This window comes from Acinonyx jubatus, chromosome B1 (assembly GCF_027475565.1).
Source record: "Acinonyx jubatus isolate Ajub_Pintada_27869175 chromosome B1, VMU_Ajub_asm_v1.0, whole genome shotgun sequence".
In the NCBI taxonomy this organism is placed as follows: Eukaryota; Metazoa; Chordata; class Mammalia; order Carnivora; family Felidae; genus Acinonyx; species Acinonyx jubatus.
This window is the reverse complement of record NC_069382.1, coordinates 179,601,175-179,627,599: the sequence shown is the minus strand read 5'-3', so window position 1 is coordinate 179,627,599 and position 26,425 is coordinate 179,601,175. Positions and strand designations below refer to the sequence as shown.

At 38.5% G+C, this 26,425-nt stretch overlaps 1 long non-coding RNA gene across 1 annotated transcript in view; it reads left to right on the top strand.

The window, feature by feature from the left end:
• The window catches only part of LOC106975112 (uncharacterized), a 32,647-nt gene that overhangs the window by 1,318 nt on the left and 4,904 nt on the right, over positions 1–26,425 (top strand). The window contains exons 2-3 of the long non-coding RNA XR_003420990.2: positions 8,369–8,502; positions 18,660–18,804. This is a non-coding gene — a long non-coding RNA (uncharacterized LOC106975112). The remainder of the gene's footprint in view (positions 1–8,368; positions 8,503–18,659; positions 18,805–26,425) is intronic.

The window sequence follows — 26,425 nt, the reverse complement described above, 5'->3', positions numbered from 1 at the left end:
AGCACATAACTGAGTGTCTCTCTCTCTCTTTCTCCCTCTCCATATATTTTATATTCTATATATAATCTTATATATATATAATCATATATAATCTATATGTATATCATATATATAATCCTATAACACAATAATCATATAAAATGTATATTCATATATATAATAATGATTATATATTCATATATATAATATGATTGTATATAATATTATATAATCTCCAACCGGGAGAGGACTAAGCAATTTAACAGGCTGACATGAGCTCCATAGACATGTTTTCCAAAATCTCTTCTTGCATTCTCTGAGACACTTGGTTTTCATTCTGAAAGAGTGATTTGAAGACTTTGCTGAGAGTATCATTCCTAAAAGAACAGTATCTATTTAATGATACTTCTTCAAAGTGGAAGGGAAATGTAGCATTCTTTCTATCTGTCATAGCTGGATATTGGACACCAAGATGCCATCTTCCCAAGCAGGTTTTGTAAAAGTTCTGCTGCGTTTTGATCCCAGGGGCATGAGATCTAGTCAACAGAGATCCTAGTTTATATATCTCAACATCCTGAAATGCATTAAGTTCAGGGTATCTTTGGCGAAAAGAATCCAGAGTCTTCATGGAAAATATTTGTGTTGTTTTCTATTTAATTCTGAGAGACGAAGCAGAGAAAATTCACAGAAAAAACCTGAAAAAGATTAAAAAATATTCCTTAGAAGTGCTTATTTTTCTACTTTATGCCTAACCAAAGAGAAAGGGAAATTTGGTGTTTTCTCTACAGGAGGAAAATGTCTATATGCTGTAATATGAACTGTTCAGATGATAATGCAGTGTGCCAGCTATCAAAGCTTTATTTTTTTTAATTTTTTTTAACGTTTATTTATTTTTCAGACAGAGAGAGAACATGAACGGGGGAGGGGCAGAGAGAGAGGGAAACACAGAATCGGAAGCAGGCTTCAGGCTCTGAGCCATCAGCCCAGAGCCCGACGCGGGGCTCGAACCCGCGGACCGCGAGATCGTGACCTGAGCAGAAGTCGGATGCTTAACCGACTGAGCCACCCAGGCGCCCCTCAAAGCTCTTTTTATATTAGCTGAGCATGTTGCAGAATCTCTTGAAGAAGTAGAATTATCTTGTGGAGCAAACCAAGACTTTGTCAATCTGAAGAATATGTCATACTCTTGCATGGAACACATTAAGGACAACGAACCACATCAGTGGCAAAGGTTAAAATAATCAAATCCATGTCCAAGTCCAAGGGCAAATCCAAGCCCACAAGGGCAAACATTCTCTCTGGATCTCTGGACATTTTCTCTCAGGCTATGGGCTGGGTCTCCATGGCCCGCTGGAAATGAATTCTATTTTATCTGTTAATATTGAGGGACAAGCAAGCTTAGAGGGTTCTTGGCGACATTGGCATATCTGGTTCTCTTGTTGAGAACCACGGGCAGGTTATCTTGGGGTTTCACTTGCAGTAGTTTCGGAATCTGCTTGTAGGTTCTAGTCTTCTTTCCTCTACTTCCAAAGGCAGAAACATAAGCAAAGTAATAGACCTAACTCATGTCAGTTTGCTCTCTCACCTGTCTCTGTGAGCACTTTGGACACGAGGTGGCCTGCATGGTTTGTAAAGCTGGCTTAGTTTTTCTCTAGATGCTCTATACTTCCTTGAAGAGACCTTTTCTGCTCATCTACCGTTAACCTGAAAGTTCATCTGGCCCCTTCTTCTCTGTGTAAGCATTTTCTCTCCCCTCGCCTTATTATAATATGCAGTTACTTTTTTTTCCCCCAGTCTGTGATTTTACCTATTTATCCAACTGCACTAGAAGCTCCATGAATGTTTAGGACCATGGCTTTTTTGTTGAGATTTATAGTCCCAGAGAAATATTAAATGTTCAATAGATATGTGCTGAAGAATGAAGGATTATGAGAAAACAGTTGCCATGTAGGTTTCTTTTGTGGTTGTATATTCTCATGAACCACATTTAGTCCTTACCAAAGATTCTTGGAATGCAGAAGTCATCAGATTCACCTCTCGATGTCAGGGGGAGCTTACTAGATAAATCTCAAGTTCTCTAATCAAAAACAACTTTGCCTTCTCTTCTGTTAACATGATTTTACTTTTGTAGTTTTCTTAGACACTAGCAAGTTAATTTAGGTAGATTTTCTAAGGTTTGTCTTATTACAGTTAAGGGGGAACCTTTAGGGGGCTGTTTGATTATAAATAAAGCATAAAGTAAATGAGATGCATATTTCTTGACTATGTTGAAGAAAGTATACGGATTTGGGGCTTACACAGTACTTTTTCTAAAAACAAATGTTGTAAAACAAAACAAAACAAAACTTTGACCTAATGTAGACAACTGCATTAAAGAACTCCAAAAGGAACTTTTAAGAAGGAGCAGGGTTTAAGCTTGGTAAATTAGATGTCTCAGCTTATTTGAATCATAAATTTAGGTTATTGGCTTCATTTTCATGAATTTATTTGTTGGGTTTGTTCTGAATTGCATGCATAAATTGTGATTACAAAATTCTAAAACTTGGCTTCCACTAATCATAGAAACTATTGATTATGGTAACACAAAGAGGTTTACAGTCGAATTCACAATTAATTCAAGAAGAAATTGTCCATTTGCATTGCAAACATAAGCAAGAAAGTTTTGGTGATACTGAGGAGTCTATTCCACATCATTCGCAAATATCAATTTAATGTGACTCACAGACCAATCACTGAAAAGTAAAATAATAATGCTATTGGAAGAAGACACATCTTCCTAATCCTGGGATTAGTGAAAATTACTAAAAACAAGAGCATTAATAATGAAAGTTTAAAGATGATAAAGTGGTCTTCTGTTTATCAAAATATATCATTAAGGAAGGTAAAAGACAAGTTTCAGATTGGGAGGAAATATTTTAAAAATATTTATCTGACAAAGGACTGATATCTGGAATATATAAAGATATCCTACTAATTAAATAAGAAAAATACAGAGAATTCAACATGAAAGGTGGCAAAGATCTTGAAGAGGTACCTATAATCATATGTAAAAGTGTTCAATATTATTGCCCATCAGGGAAATGGAAGTGAAAACCATGACTGGGAACCACTGCACAACCAACAGGATGGTAAAATTAAGAAGACTGTCAATTACAGGGGTGCCTGGGTGGCTCAGTCGGTTAAGCGTCCGACTTCAACTCAGGTCACGATCTCGCAGTCCGTGAGTTCGAGCCCCGCATCAGGCTCTGGGCTGATGGCTCAGAGCCTGGAGCCTGCTTCAGATTCTGTGTTTCCCTCTCTCTCTGCCCCTCCCCCGTTCATGCTCTGTCTCTCTCTGTCTCAAAAATAAATAAACGTTAAAAAAAAAGACTGTCAATTATAAATGTTGTCAAGAATGCAGAGAAATGGAAATTCCCATATAATGTTGATTGGATGGTTAATTATTTTAACTTTTGGAAAACGTTTTGGTGGTATCCACTAAAACTAGAGACAATACCAGTCCCATGATTCATCACTTCTATTCCTCGGTATGCACAAGCGAAATGAGTACACGTGTCCGTGAAAGACATGTACAGGAATATTCATGGCAACTCAATTATTACAGAGTAAATAGACACATTTCATTATATTCATATTAAGAAGACTCCACAATACTAAAAAGTAACAAACTTGGTAAGTGCAACCGTATGGATAAACCCCAGAAAGAGAATTTGAATGAAAGAAAACAGACATAAAAAGTTTCATAATGTACAATTCTGTTTCTATGGGGTTCAAGATCAGGGAATTCTAATCGAAGTCACAATATCGCCTTCCTTGCTGGGAGAGGCAGGTATTAAGCTGAAGGAGACTCAACAGAATCTTTTGGAGCAATGGCAATGTTTTAACATTGATCTGGGGGGTGATTACAAGAGTGTATCCAAATATAAACAATGTATTATGCTGTATGCTTAAGCTTAGTGAATTTTACCATATGCAAATTATAATTCAATACAATGTGTTAACTATACGTTTTTATTATTTATATTCTTGATGATCTGGCATCTGAGCCCTCACTGACTTGGAGAGGCTGCCTCAATTCTTGGGGATGGCAAATGAATGCCCCAGCATTACTTTCATATACAGACCAACCCAGAGTCTATATTCTGAACGACCTCTTCCAGATGGCTTTTGTGCTTCAGGAGGCAATATTTCTCTGCCCTCATTATCCCAAGGCCAGGCAGCAGACAACTAGAGATAGCTGCTGTGCACCAGAAGAGCTATACCCAGAAATGATTCAAACGAACTGATCCCACGCCTGCTTCCCTGCTGTGCGAAAACTTTCCCATGGGACCGCAATAAGGGCTTCCACAGATACTTTCCCTTCATTCCTTCTGTCTCCTGTGCTTCTTCATGTGGCCCTGTGTGGCATGGCCTGCTCCCTTCTCTGGGGCACTGTGACTAACAAACTGTGTTTTCAATGGTAAGCTTCTCTTGATATGTTGGCCTCACCGTGCCTGAAAATAATAAAACCCACATGTTAAAACCCGACAAAGCAAGTAGACTTTTAACGCCGAGATGCTTTTATGGACCATTCTTTTGAACAGCTGCAAGTAAGACACAGTTAATTCCATAGTTTGGATTAGGTAGGAAGACTTAAATGAATAATCGATCAATTCGTTAGTCGTGAATAAGAACTCTTAGACTCAGAACATGCGACTACCAGGAGAGTAGGAGAGTAATAGTGGATGGTGAGATCAAATGACACAAAAATGAGCAGAAAAAAATTTAAAATGCCTCTTTAAATGTATTATTTACTTATTTTACACTTTTTATTTATTTTGAGGCGGGGGGGCAGGGTCAGAGAGAGGGAGACAGAATCTTAAACAGGCTCTGTGCTGTCAGCGCAGAGTCTGATATGGGGCTAGAACCCATGAACCATGAGATCATGACATGAGTAGAAATCAACAGTCAGAGGCTTAACCTACTGAGACACCCAGGTTCCCCTCCTTATTTATATTTTAAGTAGGCTCCATATTGGGTGTGGAGCCCAACATGGGGCTTGAACTCACAACCCTGAGATCAATAACTGAGCTGAGATCAAGAGCTGGATGCTTGACCAACTGAGCCCCCTGGGTGCCTCTCAGTGTATCATTTATGATGCTGTATATTTGACACAACATCTCCAGGTAATCATAGATATAGAATCACACTGCATCATTAGAACTATTTATATACTGCAACCAACGGAAGAGGCAATTCAAGTAGAAAGAAAGAAAGAAAGAAAGAAAGAAAGAAAGAAAGAAGGAAGGAAAGAAAGAAAGAAGGAAAGAGAGAGAGAAAGAAAGAAAGAAAGAAAGATGAAGGAAGGAAGGAAGATGAAGGAAGGAAGGAAGAGAAAGGCAAGGCAAGGCAGAAAAGGAAAGAACAGAGGAAGGAAGGAAATTTTCTTGCTGACACAATGGAGCCAACATAAGGGATTCAAAGTCCTGAAATAACATGGGCAGCATTGCTGGATACTAGAATGTCAATTAAATCATTTACCAAGAGAAGAAGGAAGAGGCTTGAGAGGGTGGGAGTAAGGGTTGAGGAACTCATTTGAAATAACATAATGTACATTACAAAGTTGTGCTTGGGATATCTCTTTCTCTTTTTTTCTATCTCTTCAGATGTTATTACTTCTTATTGAAGAATCTGGAATGTGAATCAGAAAATCTCACAATAATCTTTTAAAGGTATTTAATGATTCATGATTAATGATTATGTTAGTATATATAGTATTATTACACATACTATTAGTATATGTAGTATTATCATAGTAAATACATATATCAACAAACTCCCTTTGGGCCATAGATAAAATTGTGGTCTTATTTCTTTTTGACGAGCTATCTTAAAATGCTTGAGGGTTCTGTAAGTTTCCCATACATATTTCTCCAGGCATGTGTCCTTCTGTATTCTTTCCATGATTACTGGGGTTTATCCATTTAAAGATCAGGAGACACTGCAGCTGACAGTTGGATATAGATGCGGATTGACTATCAATTCCGCAAAAGACCACCAGCAAACCTTGTTCTTCAAACAAAGCTAAGCCAATTAAACCTACTGTGAGATAGAGCATGACTTCGGTAGTCTTGGTAGCGTCTCGGGAAGAAGAGGCCAGGCGTAGACTTTGGTAGGAGTTTGGTAGGAGTACTTCAAGGCAGGTCTTTCAACGCACATATCTTACTGGGATTGGGTCAAGTTCTTGATATAGTATGTTCGCTTTGGTGGGCACAGCGAAGCAAGCATCTTGCAGGGAGTTTTGATAAATAAACAGATGTTTGATAAGTGAGCTGTTTGGCTAAACGAGCAACCCATTGTTCCCACAGCAGGGCTGCTTGCTCAGATGAGCAAACTATTCATTCAAATGTTTTGGCTTTTAGAAAAGTCCTGGCACCAATGGTAACGCTATTTATTGGTTTACAGTCTTATCTTCCTGGCCAGGAATCTCCTGGAACAAAGAGGAATGCCATGTTGACACAAGTGGCTTCAGATCTCCATCCCAACAGTTAAAGCTGTGTGGATGAAGGTGGTCTCAGCTCTCAAAATTGAGTGTAGGGGACGAACCATGCCATTTTGTTTTAAGGAGCCTGAAAATATTGGGATGGTATGTGGTTTTAAGAGGGAACGACCAGAAAGGAAATCCATTTTGAAGATGTTTCAGGTATATGTGAAGATTTAAAACTAATCTAGAACTTCTTCCATTATGAGATGTGGTTTTAATCCAAGTGTATATATTGTAACTGACTGTGCTTTATTTTATGAAATCCAGGACCTCCATTGTCTCAGGATATTAGGAATGAAAGCCTTCCATATCCCCACTTATTTTTAATTTTTAACTTTTCTTTTTCAAGGAACAAGGGAGTGAGTGAGTGGGGAGGAGCAGAGAGAGGGAGACAGAGGATCTCAAGCAGGCTCTACACCCAGCACAGAGCCCTACTCAGGACTGGATCTCACGACTGTGAGATCATGACCTAAGCCCAAATCAAGATCTGACCGCTTAACTGACTGAGCCACCCCGGTGCCCCTCCACCATTTCAATGTATGACCCTGTGGGGAGTCATTGTTTGTCACTTGTATTCTGGCTTCTTAGGTCAATCATTTACATGGCTCTGTTTTTTTTGTTTGTTTGCTTGCTGTTTATTTGCTCTGGCTCTATCCTCACTCCACATGTATAATAGTTGATAAGCATGGCCCATCCTGCCTTTAAAACAATAGGCTTTATGATCCTAAGATGTCATCATGGGCTGACCGGGCCCTCAATAGTCGTTCCTCCTTCCAGCATTCATAGCAGTTCAGTGACCATTGGCCTTCATTCCTGTGTTAACTACTAGACATAAGAGAAAATTCTGGAGATTGGACAGAAGAGAATAAGTGGTCTCTACCTTCCATAACAACGTGTTCATAACATATGTCCCTCGGTATAAAAGAATCGAGCTGAGTTGTGTGTCAGGAATAAAGGGTAAACAGTTTTCGAGTCACCGAAGGGTGACTGTTGCAGATAGGGACAGACGCCTTCCATTCATGAAGGTTTAAAACATTTAAAGGTGATGGGTGGGTAAACCTGGAGGATGCATGAAAGGAAATACTGGGCCAATCTTGGCCATCCCTAGATTCTCTGGGTTGTCTTGGCGATTTCCCACCCTAATACATGATACTTGCAGTAAAGGAAATTTTCAACTTTTAATGTCTGTGGGCTCTTCTCCTGGGCTCCCAGGGAAGCTATACTCTTATCAAGATCAGAATGACTTCACCAAACTTCAAAGCATGGGCTCTATTTCTTCACCGAGCACCCACTATACATCTGCCTTGTTAGCAAATAACCTAAAGGAAACATTTCAAATAAAGAGAATGTTCTGAAGCCTGCAACCTTACAGATGCTAAAAGCAGCAGATAAAGTTTGTAATTGTATGAAATGTCCTTGGCCAGATGATTTCAAATGCCTGATGTAACAAAAAAACATGCATAATCCTGTATTAAGCATTCCTTCTCTGGAGCACTCTTTGTGAAGATTGTATTTGGGGAGCTGTCCCCACTTAAATAAAACTCTCCCTCTATCTTTCTTTTTTTCTTTCTCTTTATTTCTCTCTCTCTTTTAGAAATTTTAAAATGTTTGCTCGCTTTGTGTTGACACTTAGGTGATATCACTTATATTGCTGGCTAGGACCTAACTTTTCTTGGGCTGGGCTGGTTAGAGACTCACTACAGGAAGTTAGGAATTATTCAAGTGAATGTTTTGAATGATGTGTTTTGAATGAGGTGTGACCAAAGGAATAATCATGATATTTTCCAGCTAGACAGTGAACCCCTCGTCTAGGAAGTCTGCTCACAGAAGAAAGTGTGCAGAAAGAGTTACAACTTGTATTGACAGCTCTTTCTAGATTGATGACAATAAGTATTCCATGCCTTGGGGAAGAAACTGGAATTTCAAGCTGTACTTTGGAAGACATCTTCTTCAGCTGGGTCCAAGTTTCATTCCACTCTGATCTGCTCCCTCACTCAAAGGTATTATGGCTAGTTTCAACTTTGATCTTTCCTGCTTGAAATAGAACATGTTACTTTTCTTATGTCCTTTACAGGAATATTCCACAATATATCTGACTTCTATCATGGTTTTATGTTGCCTCTCCCCATCTTATACAATATTAATTTCCCTCAAGCCTGCAGAGTTGATGCATTCATACAATTTTTAGTATGTGCTAACTATATAACAGTTCTGCGACAGTTACTAGGGAAACAAAAAGGAAGATATCATGCCTGTCCTCAAATAGCCTATTTGATAAATCTACATTTCACCTCTCACGTCCTTCATATCTTGTCATAGGCTATACACATTTCGCAAATATATCTGGTCTTGAGAACTAGATGGGTGTTTATTGTTTAAGAATGAGGACTTTAAAGTTATTGAACTTGAGTTGAGATCAGTTCCCCCAAGTGAGTTTAGGGACTACTCAAAGTTCGGCATCCATCTTAAACATTTTTACAAATGTAAGTGAAGTAAAGCATATGAAGTTTTTAGCATAGAGGAGGTTCTCCACCAATGTGAAGTTTTATTAGTCATTATTATCAAGTTCAAGGATTTGTAAACTTATGCAAATATTCTTTCCTTCATATAATTTTTTTAAAAATGTTTGTTTACTTTTGAGAGAGAGAGAACTTGTGTGTGAGCCAGGGAGGGGCACAGAGTGAGGGAGAGAGATCATCCAAAGCAGGCTCTGCAAAGTCAGCGCAAAGCCCAACTCGGGACTTGAACTCACGAGCCATGAGATCATGACCTGGGCTGAAGTCAGATGCTCAACTGACTGAATTACCCAGGCACCCCTACTTCTGCAAATATTCTTAGCTTTGCAGCCATATAGTCTCATGGCAACTATTCAACTTTGACGTTGTAGAACAAAAGCAGCCATAAACAATATGTTAACAAATGGAACAAAAGCAGCCATAACCAATATGTTAACAAATGGATGTGGCTGTGGTCCAATAAAACTTTATATACAAGTATACAAATGCAGGTGGCAAGCTGGATTTGGGGCATGAGCCAAGGTTTTCTGATCTAGTCCAACATTCCAAATTTATAGAAAAGAAAATTAAAACTCTGGCAGAAAAAAGAAGTATTCTGCATGCCATACACATGTCTTTCTTGTTAAAAGCATTACATTTCCTCCATCTTCCCTGTCAGTTGGGATGCTGAAGGTAAGTTCATATAAATCAAGCTGGAGTTCCTGCCAGTTCCCTTGATATGATTCCTAATTCTTCATTTTACCGTAAAAATTGGGTCTAAAGTCGGAGGTAATAACAATAACACCATTATTTGCCTCTCAGATGAAATGGAATTTAATTTCAAAACTTAAAAGACTAAGACAACTAGATTGTGCCAACCAGAAAGGAATGAAATTCAGTTTTCATTGACCACTGTCTTCAATGTAGAAGAGTGCATGATCTTCCAAGTTTTTCTTTTCAGGTTAAATATTGCTTTGATTCATTTTATGTTCTTTTTCAAATAGTCCAGGTTTTCTTCTCTTGATGTAAACGTAGTTTTGTATCCTTTCTGCTTTGGCTGCAAACAATTGTGTTATAACTAATAAAAGGGTCCTTATGGGAATTCTAAAAAATAAACAGGTAGTGAATAATTTCACGTTTAGTGGGAAGATCTCCGCGCTGTAGTTTTCATATCCAACCTCGTACCCAAGACTGAATGGTCACAGCTGTATTGGCAATAGCATTTTGCTGTTGCTGAAAATTCCTGAAGTATACAAGTAGTTTGCAGTCAAAATTTAAAAACTGACATACTTTGATATTTCTAGTTTTTTTTTAAAGGGAATCATTCTAGCATGGCAATTTGTTTCTCAATTACTTGGATATAAAAGGAATGGTCTCAATATTGACATGCTTTGTCTAGATGATTTTTTTCCTGAGGATATAAAGCGATCTCAAGTTCTATTAAGTGAAAAAGCAAAATATAGAACAATGTGTATGTAATGCTTGCTTTTGTAAAAGAGAGAGAGAGACAGAGACATAGACAGAGACAGAGAGTCCAGAAGGACTGAGACATTTTTATGAGTGGTTGCTTCTGAGAAGACAAGCAAAGGAACAGGATATGAGAAAACCTTTCATTTGATTATTCTTTTGTGGTTTTTAAATTTCATGTTGGATGTGTAGCCGATGTATTCAAAAATTATTTTAAAATCATACATACAATCCTATGCTTCGTACAATCCTACTGACCATAGTCTTTGGGGGCTGGACCCAGACGTTTGAAATAGAGACTACTCCAATGATTTTGATGACCAGTCATGTTTAGAAATACTCATCTGTTCCATTCACTGGATTCTTGTTTTCTTGTGTCAAGGTGTACATGTGAGAATGTAACTTTTTCCTTCTAACTGGAGAAACACATGAAGGATATCTTATAGTATTTCATTTTGACTATGGTTCCCAGCCCCTCTGGGAATCCAGTAAATATTTGTTGATGGCATAGTGCAGAAGAATATTTCCCATCCTCGACTACATTGTATTCCAGTATGGAGTAATTTGTAGAAATACATCAAATATGATAATATTATGAGAATTAAAAATGACCAAATACGAAGGACCAAACATCAAAAAATTCCAATAATAAGGAACTTTTACCAAAGTCTATGGGTATGGCCAGTCTATAAAGGGCGAGTGGTGAAGTTCAAAGCTAAGATTATAGAATTTAGGGATGAGTCAGACTCCATATTCTACATGAATGAGTAGAAGCAGCACTTAAAGAAATAGGTGTGCAGATAACAGATTCCAAAGATGCTTTTTATTCCAGAGATCATATAAAGCCCTATTCTCATACAGCAAAGTACTGTATTCTTATTTAGGGTGATATATGTGGCATCCCCATAGTTCTCAACTTTCTCTTCTGTGAATCCTACATTAGTGTTTGTAGACACAGTTGATGGGATCATTAAGGCCGTGTGGTTAACGGGGTGCCTAGGTGGCTCAGCTGGTTAAGCGTCTGACTCTTGGTTTCAGCTCAGGCCATGATTTCACAATTCATGAGCTTGAGCCCCGCGTCAGAGCTATGTGCTGGCAGTGTGGAGCCTGCTTGGGATTCTCTCTCTCTCTCGCTCTCTCTCTCTCTCGCAATAAATAAATTAATTAATTTAAAAAGAGACTGTGTGGTTGTATATATCATAATATATACAGAGAAAAGTAATAGATATATAAGTAATATATATTATTTTTCTCTTATATATCTCTTCTCTCTGTATATATTATTATATATATATAATCTCATATGTATAAAAGATTAATGTATCATGATGAAAACGGATTTGTTGCAGAAAGATAAGTTTAATTTAACATTACAAAAGCAATTATTAGAAAGCAATTAGGTGAAAGGACAAAAATCGTATTCAATCAATAAGTAAATATATTTGGTAAAATTAAACATTTATTTATGTTTAAAAATTTTAGACAACTAAAGAAAGGAAATTATTTAAACTGAGGAAGGATGTATTCAAAAAACCTGAAACATACATAATAAATAATGCTAATGTTGTGAAATTTTCCCTTTGAGGATAAATATTTAACATTGACCTAGAGATCCTGGCCATTAGAGCGAGGGAGGAAAACAAATAGAAAGTAAAATAATAAAAAAATGGAGAAACAAATTTCTCATTATTTTCAGGTTACATATTGTTAATATAGAAAATACAAAAGAATCAATAACTTCTCATAGAGCTTAGCAGTAGCCACAGGTACAAAATCAATTAGGTGCATTTTTTTTTGCAATTTTTGCAATAGGTACAACAATGTATTGAATTTCAATACAACAGCAAAATGTTAGGTAGACATAAAAGTGAAAACCATTTTCTTAACAGTTGCAACAAAAATAGTTTGTATCTAGGAATAAGTCCAATAATATGCAAAACCTCTACAGAGAACATAACAACTTTATTAAAGATCTATAGAATCACTAAATAAGTAACACACCACATTCATGCATTTGAAGACTCAATCACTTAACTAAATTCTACTCAGATTAACTGATAGGTATAATGTAATCCCAGCAAAATCAGTGTCGTCAATATTTTTGGGGGAAGGACCTTATGAGATGATAGTAAAATTTATATGAAAACGAGAAAGGCTGATTTTTTGGACCATTGTTCCAGAAGAACAAGAAGGTGAAAGAACTTTCTCCACTAAATACGAAGACTTATTTTTGCAAGATTTTTTAAAACATATGATATTAGTCAAGGGATTGATAGGTCAGTGCAATGTAATTGACATCTAGAATCACACCCATGCATGTATATTAACGCGTAATAAAAGGTGATGGGTATTTGAACGCCAAGGTTCCTAGCAGCATTGTTCCCAGTGACCAAAAGGTAGAAACAACCCAAATGCCCAGTGGCAGAAGAATGCATAAAACAAACAAACAAACAAACAAACAAATAAAAACTGTAGTATAAAAATACAACGGTGTGTTATTCAGCCTTAACGAGGAAGAAAATTTTGATACATTCTACAGCGTGAAGGCTAAGCGAAAGAAGCCAGACACAAAAGGACAAGCATTATATGGTTCTGCTCCAATGGAATACTTAGAGGAATCACATCCATATGGACAGGAAGCAGAATGGTGATTGCCAAGGGCCGGTGGGAGGAAAATATGGGAAGTTAGGGTCCACTGGGTACTTTTTCAGTTTGGGAAGATGTAGAAGTTCTGGAGATGGACAGTGGTGACGGTTGCACAACAATGTAGATGCACTTAATGCCACTGAACCGAACCCTGAAGAATGATTAAAATGGTAAATTTTATGTTATATGTATTTTACCCCCATAAAAAGATAATTATAGCACCATAAAAAATTATGCTGCGAAAATTGGGTATCTGCACATCCCACGCATAAAACTCAGGGCCAAGGAGATTAAAGACCCATATATGAAAAACAAAACAATGAAGTATCAGGAATGTAATATAAGACTTTCACGGAGGAGAAATACAACCAGACATTAAATTAAATTACAATTACTTGAAACCCAGAAAAAATGATGGCCAAGTGGGAAAAAAAAAGGATATTCATTTTCCTAACTTACATGAGCTCAATATTTAAGATCTACATACTGTGATGTATAAAATTTTACCTTAATAACATTCGAATTAATGATTGGGCAGTAGAGGAAAAGATGACGTTTTTGAGTGGAGTTTCTTGAATCAGTAAGCTGCAACTTATAAAGGCACGAATACTGAGGATGACATCGGTGATGGTAACTGAAGGCTGAATTGGGATGGAGGCAAAGATAACTGCAAATGCGAAAATGAAGAAAAAAAGCGATCAGAGTCAGGAATGGATGATCCAAGAGTATCTCAAGTGTCTTCAGGGAAGTGATGAGATAAGGGGTGGAGACAGAGATGATGAGCATCTTAACATCTTAAAAGTAATGAGAGGAATGTCAGGAGGTAAGGAAATGACATTTTTTTTTTAACGTTTATTTACTTTTGAGACAGAGAGACAGAGATGAATGGGGGAGGGTCAGAGAGAGAGGGAGACACAGAATCTGAAACAGGCTCCAGGCTCTAGGCTCCGAGCTGTCAGCACAGAGCCTGATGCGGGGCTCGAACCCTCGAACCGTGAGATCATGACTTGAGCCGAAGTCGGACGCTTAACCAACTGAGCCACCCAGGCACCCCAAACATTTTTTTTAAAGGAAGGACAGTGATTGTTACAACCTGAAAATCTAAGAGCTAAGATTTTTTTATGGGAAAAAGATGATAAATGGCTTGGAAATGAAACGGGAAATGACTTTGAGGTATTTGGGGGGTGAGAAAAATCATTCTCCACTTGAGAAGCTCTCAAGGCAAGTGATATCTTCATGGGATGGCCCACATTCAGTCCAGTAAAAAAAGAAAAAAGAAAAAATAAAGAAAGTTAATAGAAACTTCAAAGAAGTTAAGATTGAGGTTTTTAATTTCAGTTTTTTAAATGACGGTTGGTAGCTATCCGAGGGGACAGTGGAAGGGTATGGGAGGTGGGGGAGATCAGGTCTATTAGTGGAACACATGGTCAAGTGTGGAGACTGGGGTAAGGGTGAAGATAAGAAACAGAAGGAGTGAGTGTCTGAGCTTCCTGCAATCACAGAAGTAAACAGAGTTGGTAGCTTTAATGTCAGGGTGGTAACTTCTCTTTTTGCAGCTGAGAGAAGTAACAGCCTCTGCCTGGGAGTCCTTCTATGAGTGCTCTGTTCTTTCCAAAATGAGACAAAACCAAAGTGCCTGAGACATAATGACTAATAAAAGTGCTCAATATTCTATCTCCTAAAGATGTTTTAGGATCCTAAGAATTTTATCAGAATTTTTGATATGTTACGCCAGCTGAGAGACATAAAGTATGCTGTTGGTTCTGGGAAATAAATAGCATTAACTTACGTTTTAAATCATTTTTATTAAGTTATTTACAACTCAGATTTGGGGTTGGGTATAAGGCAGAGAAGTAAATTCGGCAAGTGGCAGTGTTGGTCATATCGTTAAGCAGAGAAGGGTTAAGTATGTTTTATCTGTTTTTATGAATAATATATCAGGGCATCCATCCTTTGAGAAAAAGGATTGTAATTTAGGAGATAGAAAAACTGAGAACAAACTGAGGGTTGATGGAGGGTGGGTGATGGGTATTGAGGAGGGCACCTTTTGGGATGAGCACTGGGTGTTGTATGGAAACCAATTCGACAATAAACTTCATATATTGAAAAAAAAAGGAGATAGAGGAAATAAGTGAAATTTGTAAATTTGATGATTTTTACTATTTTATAACTCTCTTCTTACTGATATTCCTGAAGGACAGCCCTGTGTTCAGCAGAATACAGACCATATGAGTAGGTACTGATATTTTGATGAAAGTCAAACAGAAGTACATTTTGCTTTCCTTAATCACAGATGAAAGTTGGTAAAGTAAAAATGACCCAGTGACCATGCTGGTCACTGAGGAATATAGAAGATGGCCCACAATCTTTCTCCCTTTACCGTTTGGCTATTTTGCTTGGTACACCTATATATCCCTATTGAATCTGGTTGGGGAAACAAGCATTTTGGCCAGCCTGTTGTCCTTATATCATACAATGGCCTCTTGAAAGTAAAGGATGTCGCTGACATTTCATGGAAGGGTTCTATGAACCGCTTTCTGTGTTGTTACTAGCAATTGTCACAATCTTCTAAGGAGGTATTACTATCCCTAACCTTATGGTCAAAAAAATTGAGGCTCAGAAAATGTAAAGTGGATTGCTCAACAAGGTACAACTCATAATGTTGGGGTTGGAACTTGCAAAAAAAAAAAAGGGAAATATTTTGTCCCTATATTTTTGAAGCCCAATAATAATTTCGAGTACATAAGATCTGGGTTCGCAGGGCAGAGACACTAGTAAACAAAATCTGTAAGTAGGAAGTGTCGCCAATGTTTTATCTAGGCTGCATGGATTCTTAATTCCTTTACGCAGTTGATAGATCGATACGCAAATAATTTGTTTCGTGAACTGTCCAAGGGAGACTGCAAATGCTCTACATGCTTTATAAGATTGCTATGAGGATCAAGGTATACATACGTTATATTAATATGGGATAGGGCCACACAGATGTGGGTACCCTTGGTAGCAGTGCCTTTCCTTTCTGGCTTTTTCAGAGAAGAGTTGAGCGAGCAAGGCATTGCATAATCTTGTATGAATTTGGTATTTTTATGAAAAGTCAAAGATACTGACTTGAGATTTCATCGAGTTCCAGATGCATCTATATGCGAGAAAGTTCTAGAAGAGAAATCTACACCTTGTTAGTTATCAGCTGCCCGTCTCAGAGCTTTACGTCAGCAGGCACCATGGCCAAACTCGCTTGCTACTCCCAGAGGCATTCCAGCCCCAGGAGTGAGGCAGAGTTATGAAGACTAATTGTTTTTGGGTATTTAATTGGATATGTCTCAAGAAAAGTCTACAAAGAGTTATTCCAAATTTCAAGTAGCAAGAACAAGACTAGCAAATATCTATTAAGTTCTTAATATGCGACAGTATGCTAAGGAATTTTTATGCACTTCTCTATCACTCAAAACAACTCCATGTGGTAGGCACTATAATCATTACCTTTTTGCAGAAAGAGAGCTGAGCACCAAGGACTAAGTGCTTACATCCCCCCAAGTCCATACGTTGAAATCCTAACCCCCAGTTTGATGATAGGAAGTTGGGACTTTGGGAGGTGATTAGGTCGTGAGGGCAGACATCTCATGAATGGGATTAGTGTCTTCATATAAGAGACCCCAGAGCTTTCCCCTCCTCCTTCTGTCATGTGAGGACTCCAAAAATCGGGTTGTCATCAGACATTTAATTAATTAATTAATTAAGTAATTTTTCTTTTTTTTTTCTTTTTTTTAATGTTTATTTATTTTTGAGACAATGCGAGAGACAGAGTGCAAGCAGCGGAGGGGCAGACAGAGGGAGACACAGAATCCGAAGCGGGCTCCAGGCTCCGAGCTGTCAGCCCAGAGACCGATGTGGGGCTTGAACTCACGAACCGTGAGACCGTGAAAGCCGAAGTCAGAGGTTCAACCGACTGAGCCACCCAGACGCCCCATCAGACATTTAATTTAATTAGGCAAACCCATACTGAGGGTTTACTATGTGGCAGGTGTTCTCCTATCAAAGAGAGTTTACCTATTAGGCATCCAAAAAGTAATTACGCTAGGAAGAATTATAATTTGAGAGTACTAATGCCTAATGTCTTTCACAGAGAAGTCCCCGCTCTGGGCTGCTAAGGCCTTTTAATTAGTTGAACCAGGCCTACCCAGATTATCTAGAATATCTTTCTTACTTAAGGTCAATTGATTATGACTTTAATCACATCTACACAATACCTTCATGGCGACACTTTAGAAGAGTGTTTGATCAAATAACTGAGGACTGTAACCAAGCCAAATTGACGCATGAAACTGACCATCAAAGCACCTACCTTGGAGCAGAAGAGAAGGAGTAAGGCACAAGTTTGTGGAGTTGGTTCCTAAGATGATTTTTAAAGGGTGAGCAGGAAATAGTGACTCAGAGCAGAGTACAGGAAGGCACATGCTTTTGAGAGGAACGGACTGTAAAGTCCAGGAGAGAAGCAATGACCTGTGCCTCTTTCCTTTACTCCTTTCCACTTTCCTTCACTCTGCTTAACTGACACCAGACAGAGAGAGGGAAACAAGATGGTAGTATCTTTGAGAAAAAATTAGTGGGGTTAAAAAAAGCCGTCATTCATCTAAGAGGCTTCAAGGAATAGACAGGGTGAAGCAGGGCTTGAAGAAAAGAGTTTGAAAGTGCAGAGAAGTTCACGTGGCATTTCAGAGATGGCAGCCAGTGACGACTCTAGGGTGTGGCTCTATGTTTACCGCTGGTGTGATATTGGCTGCCCCTTTACTCCCAGCCCCTCTAGCTTCCTGCTTGTGTGGCTGTACTTCTGGTTACTATCACTAGCAACTGTGATTGTGTTAACCGTTTCTGTCACTGTTCTCGTTAAAACGATGCCTGCACTGTTTTAGGTCCTTACGTAGAGTCTAGGTGCTTACATAGAGCTTCACAATGAGTGTGTGTGTGTGTGTGTGTGTGTGTGTGTGTGTGTGTGTTTTGTTTGTTTTTTTGAGAGAGAGAGAGAGAGAGAGAGAGAGAGAAAGAGAGAGAGAGAATCCCAAGTAGACTTCATGTACAGTACGAAAGAACCCAATGTGGGGCTGGATCCCATGACCTTGGGTTCATGATCTGAGCCAAAATCAAGAGTTAGATGCTCAATTGGACTGAGCCACCCAGGTAGAGTGTGGGGTTTTTTAAAGGTATTACCTTCATTTTCCAAGTGTGAAATGTGAGGCTCAGCGTGGTTAAAGGATGTGTCCAAGATTGTGTGTGTGTGTGTGTGTGTGTGTGTGTGTGTGTGTGTATTTTACTGTGTCATCAGAAATCATAAAAATTTCACATTTCTCTTGCCATTAGAACCTCCACCAGTAAGCCTGAGTTCATTAAAATAAGTCATCTAGTTGAGTGAACTTGGTCTGGTTTAACTATTTCTGTCTTAGGTACCAACCAGCACACCTGGCTTAGAGCTTCCTGGTCTACCTATCAAATAATAGAGTTGCGGTTTTAGGCCTATGACTTAACGTTTCCACATTTCACTTCTTCTGTTACAGGGGAGTAGTAATTCCATCTTTGTCTATCAAACTGGCCAATGAGATGGGGGTCACACGACAATTGCTATACGACCACCACTATTGATGCTGATTTTCCATGACTGACAGCAACCGAATAAAATTCTCTGGTCTTGATATGAGCCAGGTACTGTGTAAGGTACTTTATACCACACACTGGCCATTGAGGTAAACTGATTATCCCCATTTTGTATGTAATGAAACCAAAGCAGAGAGAAATCGATTATTTAAGAGTACACGTTTTAAGTCTTAAGTTGGGATTCTGATGATCTCAGTCTGACTTCCTGCCTCTTCCTCAACCCATGGAAGCCTCCCCCGGAAGAAATAATTTTCCCTGAAAGTGAGTATCATCTACTAATAAACCAATGATACTTTCCCTACGCTTTTGCATCCTGTTTTTAAGGAAAAAAAATCAGCTGTATGTCTTCTGAAGAAAGACATAGCCATTGTGCACAGTTTGGATGCCTGCATTTTAGCTTTAACAAGTAGACAAAATGTCTGCTTAATTTTACTGGTAACAACTTTATCGGTGATTCAGAGGGAACATCGTAACATTTTTCAAGAAGATGAAAATTGGAACTTGCAAAATTTATCAAGAATATTCTTCAAAGACTCTGGGCTCCTTTTTTGTTATGTGTTTTTCATAGTTGCTGGCAAAGCAGGGGCAGCTTATCTCTAATGCTCTCATTTCGAGAAGTATACTCTGATTCGCAAGATAGCAGATGTGACTGTTCAGTCTTTTCATCCAAGTATATAACAGTGACACCCGCGAATGCCAAAGAAACAGGTGAAAAAAATATATATATAGGTATTAGAACAAAATCAAAGTTTTCTGAAAATGGAAATGGATTTATTTTAAGATTCTGTAGCAAAGGCAGCCACCTTATCAAGATGCAGAGAAGAGAGCTGGAGTTGAAAAAGTGGAAGGTAAAACTTTCTAAAGATTTCTCCAAGTTTGACTAAGGTCCTTATTCTCCAATGGTAGTCATTATTAACTCAAAATTTATGCAGCTCTAATGAGGCACTTTTTTTTCCAATCGGTTTCTTCAGTTTAAACTGTAGGAAGGATCACTTGGTAAAGTCTCTCTGATTATTAAAAATGCACACATATGCTTTGATCTGGTTCCTTCTAGGATTTAACCCTATGGATATACATACATATATGTCTGAGAATTTAGGTTTATGACTGTTCAGTGTAGCATGATTGGTAATAGTAAGTATTTAGAAATAACCCAAATTTTTTTCAGTAGAGATCTCACAATATAGCTTCAAAACATGTCAAGCAAAAACTGACAGAATTTCAATGAGAAATTGACTAATCAACAAGCATGGTTTTTAAAATTTTAACACACTTCTCTCCAAAAAAATTGAGCAGTCAAATTACACAGACCATAGATGATTTAAGTAACACAGAACAAGCCTGCTCTAACAAACATGCATAGAATATTGCACTCAATGTTCGTGAGCATACAATCCTTTCAAGACCATTGTAAAAATTGTCTATGTAAGAGAGCACAAAACAGAACTACCAAAAAAAATTGAGAACCAGAGTTGATTGATCAAATATCTTCTCTCACTCCTATATAATAAAATTAGTAATCAATTAAAAAAATAGAAACTGAAAATCCACCAAAAGATTCATATCTAAAATATATAAATAACTCATAAAAATAACAAAAATAGCTTAATTCACAAAAGGACAGACAATATAAACATGAAATTCTCAGAGAAGGTACTGGAAGTCTCAATAATTAGATTAAAGAAATGCTTGGTCATATCAACAATAAGGGGAATTAAAGTTAAAATAGCAGGGGACCTGGGTGGCTCAATCGGTTAAGCATCCAACTTTTGGTTTTGGCTCAGGTCATGATCTGGGGATTTCTTGAGTTTGAGTCGTGCCTCGGGCTCTGAGCTGGCATCATGGAGCCTGCTTGGGGAGTTTCTCTCTCTCCCTGCCCCTACCCCACTCACACTGTCTCTGTCTCTCTCAAAATAATTAAGTATATAAAGTTTAAAAAATAAAGAAATAAAATTAAAATAGCAATAAGATACTATTCACAGATTTACAAACTTTAGTACACCCAATAAAGCCAAGTGATTGCAAAGATGTGGGGAGAAAAGAATATTGTTGGTGGGTGCTGGCTGGTACAATAATAAAGGCATGGTCTTTTTAGCCAGAACGAGTACATGAGGTTCTACCCTAGAGAATGGCTTATCTTTTCATAAATTCCATGTAGAAGGATGCATACTATGGCAGTCTTAATAGTGACAATGTGGAAACAATGTAACTGTCCCACAGAAGGGGACTACTATACTCACACAAAAGAGGACATTTAAAAATACATTTAAAAATAATTCAGGGGGTGCTTGGGTGGCTCAGTCATGATTTTGGCTCGGGTCATGATCTTCTGGTGTGGGACATCAAGCCCAGAGTAGAGCTCTCTGCTGACAGTGCAGAGCCTACTTGGGATTCTCTCTCCCTCTCTCTCTAACCCCCCTCAAAATAAATAAAAATAAACTTAAAAGAATAATTCAAATATTTACATGCATGGAAAAAATATGAAAACATAATATTGTGTAAAAAAAAAGAAGTCACCAAAGGATAGGTAGAGAATGATATGATTTATAAGGCAAGAAGCTAGTCTTATCCATGAATATAGTTATAAAAATACAGAGAAATAATACATTCAAAGAGGGGACAGCGGTGACATCTGAAGAGGAAATGAAGAAAAATGATACATTTTTTTTGTACGTGGAAAGTTTCCTATTCTTTTATTTTTCTTTCTTTCCTTCCTCCCATCCTTCCTTTATTCCATCTTCCTTCCTTCCTTTTGTCCTTCCTTCCTTCCTTCCTTCTCTTCTTTCCATAAGAATCCTTGAACAAATGTGACACAATTTTGATATTTAAATTTCTTTTTTTGGTAGATACACAGATTTTGGTTATATTCTTTTTCATATTTTTCTATGTGTTTAATTATTTCATAATTAAAAACAAAGCATTAAAAAAAATCACTCGACCTAAGGTCCTTTTCTTTTCACATTTTTCCAGCCCTAAGCCAGACCCTATTACCATATGTCCTGTCACTGCTAGGGTACCATATCAAGACCCCTGGCCTCCCATGCAATTTAACTGGCCTTTTGCTTCCAGGATATTCCTAAAAAATACTGTGAAGTAGATAAAGCAAGCATCAGCATATTATTGATTTTTATAGATGAAGAAAGAGAGCCCTTTTGTCCAAGGCTCTATAGGCAGAAATAGAAGACTTAAACCACTGGTCTCTCTGTCCAGTGCTCATATTGTTACCGTGCATTGCCTTAAATTATTTCATGTCAATTTTGATCTGAAAGATAGTTCAATGTCATTGTATATCATATGCAAACATGATGAAAAAGAGCGTCAGGGCAAACATATTTTACCTCTGTGTCAAACCAGATTAATTTGTACTTATTGTCTACATTATGAGTTTCTGGCATTCACTGGGGATAAGCAGAGATTGGGTCCCGACTGCATCTCAAGAGTTGGAGACCTGTCGCTCATGCTTCTGATTTGACATCCAGACTGTATGAGCCACATGGAAGGTGCTTATTTAGTGGTGATTCTTGACTACTTAAATGTACCATGCATTTGTGTTTCTTTTCCCACACATGCTTACACGGAAACACGACCATGACAAGCATGACTGCCCCCTCTTGTCTGACCTGCTTTAAACTTTGGACTGAGACATTTACCCTGGTGACTCACCCCATGTCATACACTTCGGTGGAATATTTTAATTGATTCTATTGCAAGGTCTTCAAGTCGGAGGGTGCCATTTTCTCCCTGAAAAGTGCTTACAGGATCCAAATCAGGCTGTAAGTCCATAGGTGACTCATAGTGTTTCTCAGTGGTTTGAACTCTTACTCTATGAAGCAGAGGGCAGAGGTTTGAGAAATTAAGCAAGAAGCAAGCCATTTCACTTGCGTTCTTCAGCCAGTTGCAATTTATTTTCCCTCTCATGTTCCAGTAGGATTAACCTAACATAGTTAGTGAGAACACTGAGATTGTGTTTCTTGTAAAGGTGGTATATGAAGAGGCTCTTGGACTCTCTTCAGCCAGTCTATGAATGCTAACCCTTTGTCAGAGAGAATTCCTGACCCCATTGCCCGTTAATCTCTAAGGGACGAAGCGAAGGCAAGAGGTGCCTCTTGAAGTCCTCCACGCTGAGTCAAGAGATCCTTTTCTTGCTAACTCGTCAGCATAAAATCTGGGGTGTGAAGTCTCACCCTGTTGTCATATCCATCAAATCGCTCACCATCTATTTCCATTAGCAGTGCTGTGCACAGCTGGGCTTAATGGTCTCTTGCAGCAAAATGAATAGGAAGGGACGGCCATACAAAGTGAGTCAGAAAGGGTTCCTGTGTCTTTCTCCCTATGGTAAACACCTCATGAGGGAGGAAAAGTGGCAATGTCTTTTTCATTCTTATGGTGAAAGTCACACAATAAATCACAGGTCCTAGATTCTCCAGAAAAAGGAAAATTTATAGTAATTCCTTATATTTAGAATTTTCCCTCTTTCAAAGTAGCTCAAAACTTTTTTTTCTTTTCCAAAATTTTTTTTAATGTTTATTTTTAAGAGAGAGAGAGAGACACATGCAGAGTATGAACAGGGAAGGGACAGAGAGAGGAGACACAGAGGCCGAAGAGGGCTCCAGCCTCTGAGCTGTCAGCACAGAGCCTGATGCGGGGCTTGAACTCACAAATGGTGAGATCATGACCTGAGCTGAAGTCAGACGCTTAACTGACTGAGCCACCCAGGCACCCCAGTAGCTCAAAGCTTTTAATAGGCTTTTCCTCAACCTCCAACCCCTCATGCCTTAATGAAGACTTTTTGAACCATGTATTAAGGGATGGTTATTTCCATTATTCTATTGGTTCCATCTTCTATTGGTTCTTTCCTTATTCTCAGACCCCTGAAATTTATGGCCTGCAGACACTAAATCTTTCGCAGTGGAAACATTTTTGTTCCTATTTATTCATGAGTATTGATCTTTCTACTCCTATGTCCTTTAGGATTCTTCCCCTATGGTTTATTTTTAATGTTCTTCTCTAAGAACATTGCCGATGTCCTCTAAGAATATCACACTGGCGCTTGTGTTGGAAGGCAGGATCAGAGAAACGAAGAGGAATGACCTTGATATTTACAGTCAAAAAACCTAGGCGTGAGTCTCAGTTTTGACACACATTATGTGCCCTTACCTGGAAATTAATTTCTCTTCCTTACCTGTAAAATAAAGTGGTTAGTTCCTTTGTAGCTATGGCACGTATGACATGATAGCCCAAAGTCCAATGAACCCCATCTGTGTCTACCCCCACCCTTCTCTCACCAATTTCTATCCCTTTGTTCCCATGGGAGCTACTCTTTCCTGTCCATCAACTCGACTCCCATATTTGTCTTCTCTCTGGAGTCAGTTGTCCTAAGAAGTCTTTTTGTGTTGTTATTTTCTTTCCCTTTTATTAATTGGGTAAAATTGCATTTTTTCTCAGTGAATTGAATGAAAATGATTTAATTTGAATACTTGATTGTGTTGCTGCTGAGTAGCATTTAAATTTTTTTAACTCCCTTTGGGACGAGGGATAATCTAGCATTGCCATATGGTGCTCACACCATTTCATCAGTGATTATTCCTGCAGAGATGCAGTGGAGCTTGGTGTTCTGCCTCTATGTCCGGAGATATGTCTACAAACTAAAGTTAGGATTAAAGACTGCCTTATTGTCCTTAGGGCGTAACTCGAGCAAAAACAGCTAAACCAAAGAATAAAGGTTAAAAAATATTTTTTTTTAAATTTGTTTTGTTTCTGTGGGTTATATTTCCTCTATAAATCTCTTCTTCATACTTTTCTGGAAAGCTGTTGCTTTTGTCTTGTTCCATAAACCATGTTCACATTGGGTTTTGAAGCACATGCAGGGCGCCTGTCTTTGCATAAGGGAATCTGGGTGGCTTTTTATTTCTTTATTTTTCCTGTCTCTCTTACTTCACCCTGACATGGAGGTTGGAGTTTGGGGGAAAGGAGAATAACGGTGTCCAGGTGTTTTTGCTGATATGGCAATCTGTTGAAATGGCTTTGTGTATTTTGGGCCTGTCAGATATTGGGCAGTGACTCTCTGGGGGTGCTTTCCTTAATTGTTTAGTGGTTTCCCCCTGGACCTTTGGATGTGGACAATATGTTTTCCTCTAGAGGCTGACTGCCTTTTGAAGTCCACTCCACACAGACCCCTCCCTATCAGAGTTGTCTTGCCCTCCGAGCAGTCCTCTTGAAGATAAGACAATGAGCCTGGACCCTGACTGGCTTTCTTTCTCTTGCATGACCCACATCGGGTCCATGGGGAATGCTCACATGTCTTCTACCTTGAAAACTGAGGGGGGTGCAGGACTACCCTTCCGAGTCACTTCTCCCTCACTAATCAGCTGCCAGATCATCTCCTTTGCCTTCTGAATTTCACACAAGTGGATCAGACACATGTCCGCTTTCTAAACCTGGTAAAAAATATTAAATTTTATGAGAGAGCCCACTGAAGGCCTTCAGTTTTAAGCCTGAGAGGAAGAAGGTTGAGTCTCCCCCACCAGTGTCTCCCTCAGGTGCTGGTGTGTGTGTGTGTGTGTGTGTGTGTGTGCGTGTGCGCGCATATGTGCGTGTGTGCGTGTGTGTGTGAGAGAGAGAGACGGAGAGAGACAGAGAGAGAGAATAAGAGAGAGAGAGCAGTTCTCAGCATGAAACTAAGTACTCCATTGGTTCTCTGCTAAGGAACCCTTCTCACAGTTTCCTTTTGTGCCTTTTTAATATGCTCAATCTGAGAGGACAGATCCAAGAGACCTGCAGCTAGTTCTCAAGTAGTGACTTCAAAGATTTCTCTGGGAGGATAAATCTGTCTTACACTCAGAGATATCTGCTATCTGCTATATTTTAGCCTCTCAGTAGAAACTTTGAATTTAATGTCATATTACAAATATATCCATCACGGTGACAAGAAATCATATTTTAAAATTCTCTTTTCCACTCAGATTCAATCTTTTAAGACTAAACATCTTCCAGTCACTTACACTTGTTGCAGACTTGGTCCTAAATAATAAATAAAATGGGAAATTCTTTCATTTTCTAATGTTTTAATTATAATACACCAGAGTTCATTCCATAAATCTCTCTTGAGCACCTACTCTATGACTCTTTGCTCTCCTATGTGAATGTAAAGTTGAACAAGACAGAGGCTTCCTTCTCAGAGAGTTTATAAACGAATAGGGGAAACAGGCCATTAGAAGGCACTGAATAAGGTACTATATTAGCAAACACATACACAACATCACAAACACAAGAGCACTTAGGAGAAGCACCCAGCCCCATCTGTGAGATATCATGGAAGGCATTCTGCAAGAAACGATACAAAGAATGAGCCTGAAGTTTGAGTAAGATAGAGCTAAGGGAACAGAAGGCAGGAGAGTTCCTGGCACAGAGCAGAACATGTGGAAAGACCCCAATTTATTAGAACAATAATTCATGAACTCAAAAGGGCACCATTACTACAACTAGACAATATGATAAGAAAGTGGGAGGAGACATAAGCAAGGGCTAGATTGTCATGACCTTTTATTTTATATTTTATTTATTCCTTCAGTGTTCATTTATTTTTGAGAGAGAGAGTGTGGTGGGGGAGGGACAGAGAGAGAGAGGGAGAGAGAGAATCCCAAGAGGCTCCCTGCTGTCAGGGAGGGGG